At 35.9% G+C, this 7,872-nt stretch overlaps 1 long non-coding RNA gene across 1 annotated transcript; it reads right to left on the reverse strand.

Moving 5' to 3' along the window:
• Positions 1–2,903: 2,903 nt before the first annotated feature.
• On the reverse strand, positions 2,904–5,382 carry LOC115920990. The gene is made up of 2 exons (XR_004062652.1): positions 4,765–5,382; positions 2,904–3,582 (listed from the first exon to the last, which is right to left on the reverse strand). It is a non-coding gene; the product is annotated as an uncharacterized LOC115920990 (long non-coding RNA).
• Between the last annotated feature and the right edge of the window lie 2,490 nt (positions 5,383–7,872).

Below are 7,872 nucleotides of genomic sequence, written 5' to 3' on the forward strand. Positions count from 1 at the left end.
TTGTCAAACGAAAGAGCAATTTGTACGAAGTCTGAAAGAGAGTGGAGCAAAATTTCCTGAAATATTAATCAAAATTACTCGACTGGGCATGTGTGGGCACTAATCTGACATATAACATCAGAACTGTATATAAACAAGTTCATTTTATATTTGTATTATTAGTAATCAGAAAAGAGTCAAATTGCAGGATTGTAAAATTTTAATATTTTTCACAAACTAAAACTGCTATTATACCAATTTCTTAACACAATTAGGCTTGTGTAGTCATATGTTATCATCTCTTTGATCTTTCCCTTTTTAGTTCAAATAAAAAGTGAAATATTAATTTTTCTTTGAGAAAAAAAATCACTACTCAATGTTTGCGGCATCGAACCTTTGATATCAAAGGTAACAGCACACCTGTAGATTCTATTGTGCGATCTTAGAAAATGCTTGAAATAATTTGTTGACAGTTGCAACTCCAGCTCTGAAGACTCCTTCATATCATGGATCCTTGAACTCATCTCCATTGTTATATGTGTACATGTGTTCGTCATGGCATGAATAAAGGGTACAAACACAAATACATACCTTTAAGGTCGACGCCTTTACATTCATCGTAGAATAGAACTCCTCCTTGAAATCCTGTCCACCTAGTTTCAGTACAGTCAGGTTTGGCATGGAACACAAAGCTTCTACTAGGTGATCTGCAGAGGCTGACGTTGGACACCTAATCTTTATGAGCATGACAGTTTGGACCTACATGGTACAAACAGTGATTCATACAAGTACATTACAAGAGTGCATGTAATTATTTAATGACTGTAAATATAACTGGGTGCTCCGATATACAGGTATGTGTAAGGCTGTGCTCAGATGAGGAATGCTCTGATAAATATATATGATTTGGATAAGCGCTACAAATTTAAGGTTTAAGGTCAGGTTTAGTAATACTGATAGGTATAGTTTGGGGTATTTTTTCAACTCAAGCTTTATGAATTATGTACCATACACTGAACATGAAAGATTCTCTTTATAATAATGTTTATTTGTCTGCTAACAGTATTATATATTTTTGTATCAAACATTACACACATTAAACATGCTTAATTAAGAATCGTAACTCGTTGAACTCAACTCCACTGCTACATGTGTACATGAATTCATCATGGCACAGATAAAGAGTGCAAACACATAGAATACCTGTAAGGTTGATGCCTTTGCTTTCAGTGTAGAATAGAACTCCTCCTGGAAATACTTTCCACTTAGTGACAGTTCAGTCAGGTTTGGCATGGAACACAAAGCATCTACGAGGTGATGTGAATAGGCTGATGTTGGACACCCAGCACTCAATAGATGATTGAGAGTTTGGACCTAAATGTATATAAACAGTGATTCATACAATTTCATTACCAGAGTACATGTTTTTCCCAAATGACTGCATATATATAACTGGGTGATATACATGTATGTGTATTTCTATGCTCAGGAGACAAATGCTCTGAGTTTATTTAGTGAAATGTATAAGATTTGGATAAAGGCTGCAAAAAGTTTGAGCTTAGGTTTATTGATAGGTATACTTTTTGTTGGTGCAAGTAAAGAATTTGGTTAACTCAGGATAGTAACCACAGAAAATTGTTGACGGAGCATGTTTCAAAAACAGGAGAACTGACAATTCATTTACAGCCACAGTGCATTAAACTACTATATACTACATAGTGATGCATTCTAGGAATATCTCCTACCAGGAGCCCACTTACTCCTCCTAGGTTGAGTGTGGGAAATATAGATTAATGTCTTGCTGAAGAACATTAGTGCTACGTACGGCAGGGATTTAAACTTCATACCTCTTGGTCTAAAGTCCAGAGACTTATCCACTGGACAATATACACCTCTACATGAACCATGATTGATGCCCATTATTTTAGAATGTGTATTATTCATTATGATTGATTTAAATAAAGAGAGTTGTATTCGTGTTTGGATAATTAAATAATCAAAGAAGTAATTATCGCTTTAATGGTTATATATAGACCGCCGGGTGAACCCTCAAAAGTGCCTTAGTTTTTGTGTTTTGTGACCCATGGTCGGCATCTACTTGAAAATAACCTCTAATGTGTAGAAAAATATACTGAAGATGATGGTGCAACTCGTCAGTAGAAAAAATTGCACACAAATTAATAATGTCCAGATTAATTTTTAATAAATATGACAAACGCCCTCTTGGGCCCATTCTGAGACAGCTGTGTATTATGCTATGTGAAAATGACTTGTATTAATATCGAGCAAAGCTGCAGTGCACTCAAAATATTCCCCTTTCCCTCTTTCCTCATTCCTTCCCCTTCTCTCCTTTCCTAATCCCCCTCTCTTTCTCTCCTTATCCCCTCTCATCCCCCACCCATTTTTCCTCATTCCCCCTCTCTCTCTTCGTCTCTTTATTCCTCTTTCCTCACCCTCCCTCTCTCTCCCTCACTCTTCATCCCATTCCCTCCCTTTCTCTTGTTTCCTTAACCGCTCTCTCTTTCCCATTCCCTCTCCCCCTCACTCTTTCCCACCTCTCTATCTCTTTCTATGTCATACCCTTCAATATATATTTCAGGGAATGGCATATCTTTAAATAAAATAAATCACAATTTAAAACAAAGTTTGTAAGGCATGTTTGACCAATTATAATCTGGTTTCACATCAAATATATGACATATTACATTTTCAAAATACATGGTCAATAAAATTGTAAGCCTGCTTGACTACATGGATACTGCTCTTTGGGTTGATGTAGAGAAATGATTCATCATCAGTTATACAACACATTGTCAATTCACATTAAAATATTTTCAATAACAAACATTCTTTCAAGCGATCACATGTATGTATGTTTTAGCAAAAATACACATAAAATATACATTATAGATAAAAAAAAATAATTATATATTCATGGATGGCAGGGTCGCAGCCTCTGCTATTCATCTTCAGTTTATCTAAATCATATTCTTTAACATTTCCAGCAGGTAATTTCATACATTTGTCCAAATGCCATTTAGTAAAAGTTATCTGCTTTATCGAATCTGGCGGAAATTGGCAAAATAGAGCATCGAAATAAAGGTCTTTACATTGAATTTCCAAAAAAGGCTTTACATTTACAAGTAATATTTTCAATAACAAACATTCTTTCAAGCAATTGCTCAAAAAGCATTACAACATGTATGTACCCGTATGTATTAGCAAAAACACACATAAAATATACATTGTAAATAAAATTTAAAAATTCATGGATGACAGGGTCGCAGCTCTGCTATTCTTCTTCAGTTTATCTAAATCATATTCTTTAAAATTTTCAGCAGGTAATTTCATACATTTGTCCAAATACCATTTGATACAAGTTATCTGCTTTATCGAATCTGGCGGAAATTGGCAAAAAAGAGCATCATAAGAAAGGTCTTTACATTGAATTTCCTAAAAAAAACTTTACATTTACAAGTAATGTGACATACAATGATTTAAATATTGTTCCTTCTTTGCCTTGATCTCATCTGTGCTCACTTGTTTGTTGTAATGTTGCAGAAGTGCCTTTAGCAGCCCGCATGGTATCCTGGTTGGACATACCTTTATTGAAAATAAATAAAAGTAAGGATCATTTAATATCATTTATTAAAAAAGAAGTATTCATCACTACAAAACCTACAGTATGAGTCGAATCTAGCATATAACTATCATCAAAATACAAATTTTAAAAAATATCTGTGCTGACTGGTTACTGTCTCTAACTGGAAGCGAACAGACTGGACATCAGTGACACTAGCAGTGGAAATTATTCAGAACTGCTTATTAGAAAACGTAAGGAGATGTCTCATATTTTTATGAAATGTTTTTTTGTGTGTAGAGCATGGAGGGCATACGGTACTGTAATACATTTTTCATCATGAATAAAAAAAGATCACCAGGGCAAGGGCAAGGCTCATTCTCCAACACAAGTGGCGTATTAATTTAAATGTGTCAAATATTGACGGGGACTGTGGGCCTCACCATGCAGAATTTTTCAAACATACAACAAAAAACCACCTTGATTGTGGAAATTTAGGGGGACAGTGGCCCCTCACCCCCCCCCCCCCCCCAAAAAAAACCCCTACCAGTACGCTGTTCTCAGACGATACCGTAATCAATATGTGGACAATAAATACCCACATTAATTATGAAGACCTGATCTGTACTAATGTAGTATAGATCAAGCCTGTCCAGTATCCAATTTGACTTGATCAACCACTTTGATCAAGTCAGCTAGGCCTCAATTTCGAGAGCATAGCCTTTTTTTTAGAAAGTAGAAATTACCCGGTAGATATTCTAATCTAGATTCTCTTTTTTCTTGATTCTAGTTGTAACGTTTAGGGCCGGGAAATAGTCATATGACATCTAGAAGTAGAAGTAGTAGAAGTAGAAGTAGACAAAGATCCCGGGTTCGACTCCCACCCAGGCGGATGACCGAGGCCTGCGTTGTGTGTTAACGTGCCCCTTCCCTTTTTAGACGCAGGTTATGTCAAGTGGAAAACACTCCGTCCCTCCGATAGGACATTAAATGGAGGCACGCTAAGAACCCATTGCACTATTCGTATAAGACTAGACCTAAGACTAATTGCAAGAATCTTCACTTCAGTATTATTTGAAGGAGGCAGATTATCTCGAAGAAGAAGAAGAAGAAGAAGAAGAAGAAGAATAGGATCAGAGTTATTCTGAACATGCTGAAATAATTAATACAATCATTTCTTCGGAATGATATAGATCTAGGCCTACCTCTTTTTTGTTGAACTTGTTGCAGTTCGAACACGGCCTCCCTGGTACACTCCTCCGCGGCCGCCCGAGGCGCCGGGCGAGTACTGCTCTGTCTGCAGCTCGAACGAGTCGAAGTCGAAGTTGACCGCAATCGCAGCAATTTTGTTTTCTAGTTCAAACCCAAAACTGACGTCCTTCCAAAGATCTGCACACTCCTTGAATTTTCTGTAACTCTTCCCACTGAAAGATATCACCTTCCTGTGAGTCGAAATTGTATGCATACAGCAAAAACCTGTGTTTTCCTCTGAAACATTCAGTTGTTGACGACAGATTACTACACCTGAAGCTCGAAATAGCGCGCGCCAGTGGTACGTGCACAACACTGCCTGTGATTGGCTAAAAAGCTTGAAGCGCTGTAACCTTTACTTGATACATGCACAGTGATTGGACAACCTCCGTGAAAAAAAAGAAAGATTTTAGGCACCTTTTTTCCATTTTTTGAGCTTATTTGCATTTTTTTCGATTGACGAGTTGTGACTATAATATCAAAATATATTCTTTAATAATATCCACTATTAAGAAAGTAGATGCCGAGCCGAGGTCACGAAACTGACGAATTTTGGGGCTCACCCGGCGGTCTAATATACTCAATTTTGACATTACCTTAAAGGTATTACAAAGTTTTGGTATGGGGTCATGAATTTGGTTCAAATTCACATATTGGAAGCATATGCATTCCTACAATATTCATTGATCGTTGTCGCGGTTGAAATCGAGTCTAAAGTTATGAAATTATAAATAATAAACTCTTTATGTTGTATGGCTCCCTCTCAAGGTCAAGATATTAATTTAGCTATAAAACAATGTTTCTTGACTAAAATCGACCGATTAGCTATTCCCGTTTGGAAATTATATATCACAACTACATATTCTGAGATTTTCATGGTCGCAGCTACCATTGTACGGCCATAGACGCTATATGAAATTTATCAAAATTTACTGGGAGCACCGGTAAATTTGTATATTTAATTTTTCTCGAAAACAGAAGTGTTTTAGGGGCTAATTTTTTTTAGTGCTTATAATACATCCACAGGGGCATCCAAATATATCAAAATTGTAAAGATTCACTATCCACCCAATTTTCAAAATTTCCCAAAACTTTGTATTACCTTTAATCCTATATAATACATTCATGACTAAAAGTATGCATTGTAAATAAATATATATTATGTATACTCGCGAAAGGGCCACCTTTGGCGGTCTTTCGTGCGCTTTTGTGGGAGCGATATAAGGTGTTGAAAGGACGATCTTGAGAGTTGACACAACTCTTGTACTATATATGCTTATATAGCGCCTAACACTTACTTTATCAGAAGTCTCTATTAAAGCGCTCTACAATAATGCAGCATTATTACCCTGCATGGCTTTAGCTTTTCAAGGAAGAAATTTCTACCCGGTCCCCATTTACTCCACCTGCCTGGAGTGCAGCACAATATGGATACTTTTCTTGCTGAAGGAAATTAACGTCCTGGAGTGGGATTCGTACTCACAACCTTATGATTGAAAGAAGAGAGTCAGAACCACTACACCATATGTCGCTTCCAGATCGTGTGCACCTAATACATGTACAATAATAGATCCATTCTTACTTTTAGGTGATTTGATGCGGTCTATACTAAAAGTAGCCAATTAATCTCCCCCCCCCCCCCCCCCCACAACAAGAAATAAAATAGTGAAATATATCAGGTATTCGTTTTGCATTTTTGTGTTTTTTATAATTGAAATTTGCCTAAAAGAAAAATGATTGAAATGAGCCAATCTGTTTAAAAATGGTAACACTACATTTACACATACATGTAAACAGAACACAAAAAGTAACTACTAACTACCCCCTAAAGAACTGCTCATAATTTCATAACCCTTAAAAAGTATCACAATGTCATCTTACCACAATATTGGTACACTTGGTATGTACATTTTGTGTGAAAATCAGAGATATTCATCTCTGTGTGGCTGAATGAGCACAGATAAAAGACATAATGGCCCAATTCAAAAGTCACAAGACATTGTTGTGTGCCTGTACATTAAGTGTTTACATTTAAAGTTGGGTGTTTAGGGCTGGTGTAAGTGTTTAATAAACACTAACACCAGCCCTAACACAGAAATGGAAATCAGCTGGATACGGTAGCTAGTGTTATCGATTTTGGAAAATTGTCATCTGCTGAACCGACCTTTGTGGCTGGTGTTAATATGTTACGTACAAATGTCCTATTCACTAACACTAGCCCCTAGGGATTAACCAAATGTTATGTCCAGTTCGGTGTTAGTGTTGTATCCCACAGCAGGCAGCGCAAGAACAACACTAATTTATTGCCTGACGAAGAAATACAAATATGTGAAACAGGTCCTTTACTATGTGATTCATATATTCTTTTGTGTAAAATTTATAAGACCAGAGAAATAAGTGTAAATTTATTCTGTGCTTTTCATGATATATTTAGTTTTGATGAACTATTTTTTTGGCTGTTTTTAAATCTTTGTCGTGAAATCAAATCTGTCTGGCAAAGTCACAGTGCCCATGGTGGTGTTAACCTATCGATATTGATATCAATATCGGGCTCTTAATTTCATCAGCAATTTTTTTTGCTTGATTTAAGAGTTCTTGACTGCTCAACACTCAACACTAACACCCAACTTTAAATCAGTCATTGTTGTGAAATAGCACATGACTGAATGCAATGATTTATGGTTTATGTAACAATGATGTTGATATTCCATCCATTTTTATTTTTAAATGGCACATGTGGTCAAATGGATTATTTGCAATTGTAAAAGAGTGCATTTTGAATTTTTTTAATACTCAGTATACTGCAATGACAATATTACTTTTGCAAATTTTAAAATATGAAGAAAAAAATTCTTTAATGTGTGCTTACTCAACCACGGATTAATGGTAACCCCTTTTTTTTACACATTGTTTTCCTATAATGACCATAGAAATATTTTTGCAAGACGAAATCTTGAACGATTGTAGGTTATAAAATTATGAGCAATTGTTTAGGGGCTTATTTACCCTTTGTTCTGTTTTTATGGACAATCAACCCTCAAATAAATTTATATTCCAAAGGG

The sequence above is a fragment of the Strongylocentrotus purpuratus genome, unplaced genomic scaffold, assembly GCF_000002235.5.
Source record: "Strongylocentrotus purpuratus isolate Spur 01 unplaced genomic scaffold, Spur_5.0 spur5_scaffold_1, whole genome shotgun sequence".
Lineage (NCBI taxonomy): Eukaryota > Metazoa > Echinodermata > Echinoidea > Camarodonta > Strongylocentrotidae > Strongylocentrotus > Strongylocentrotus purpuratus.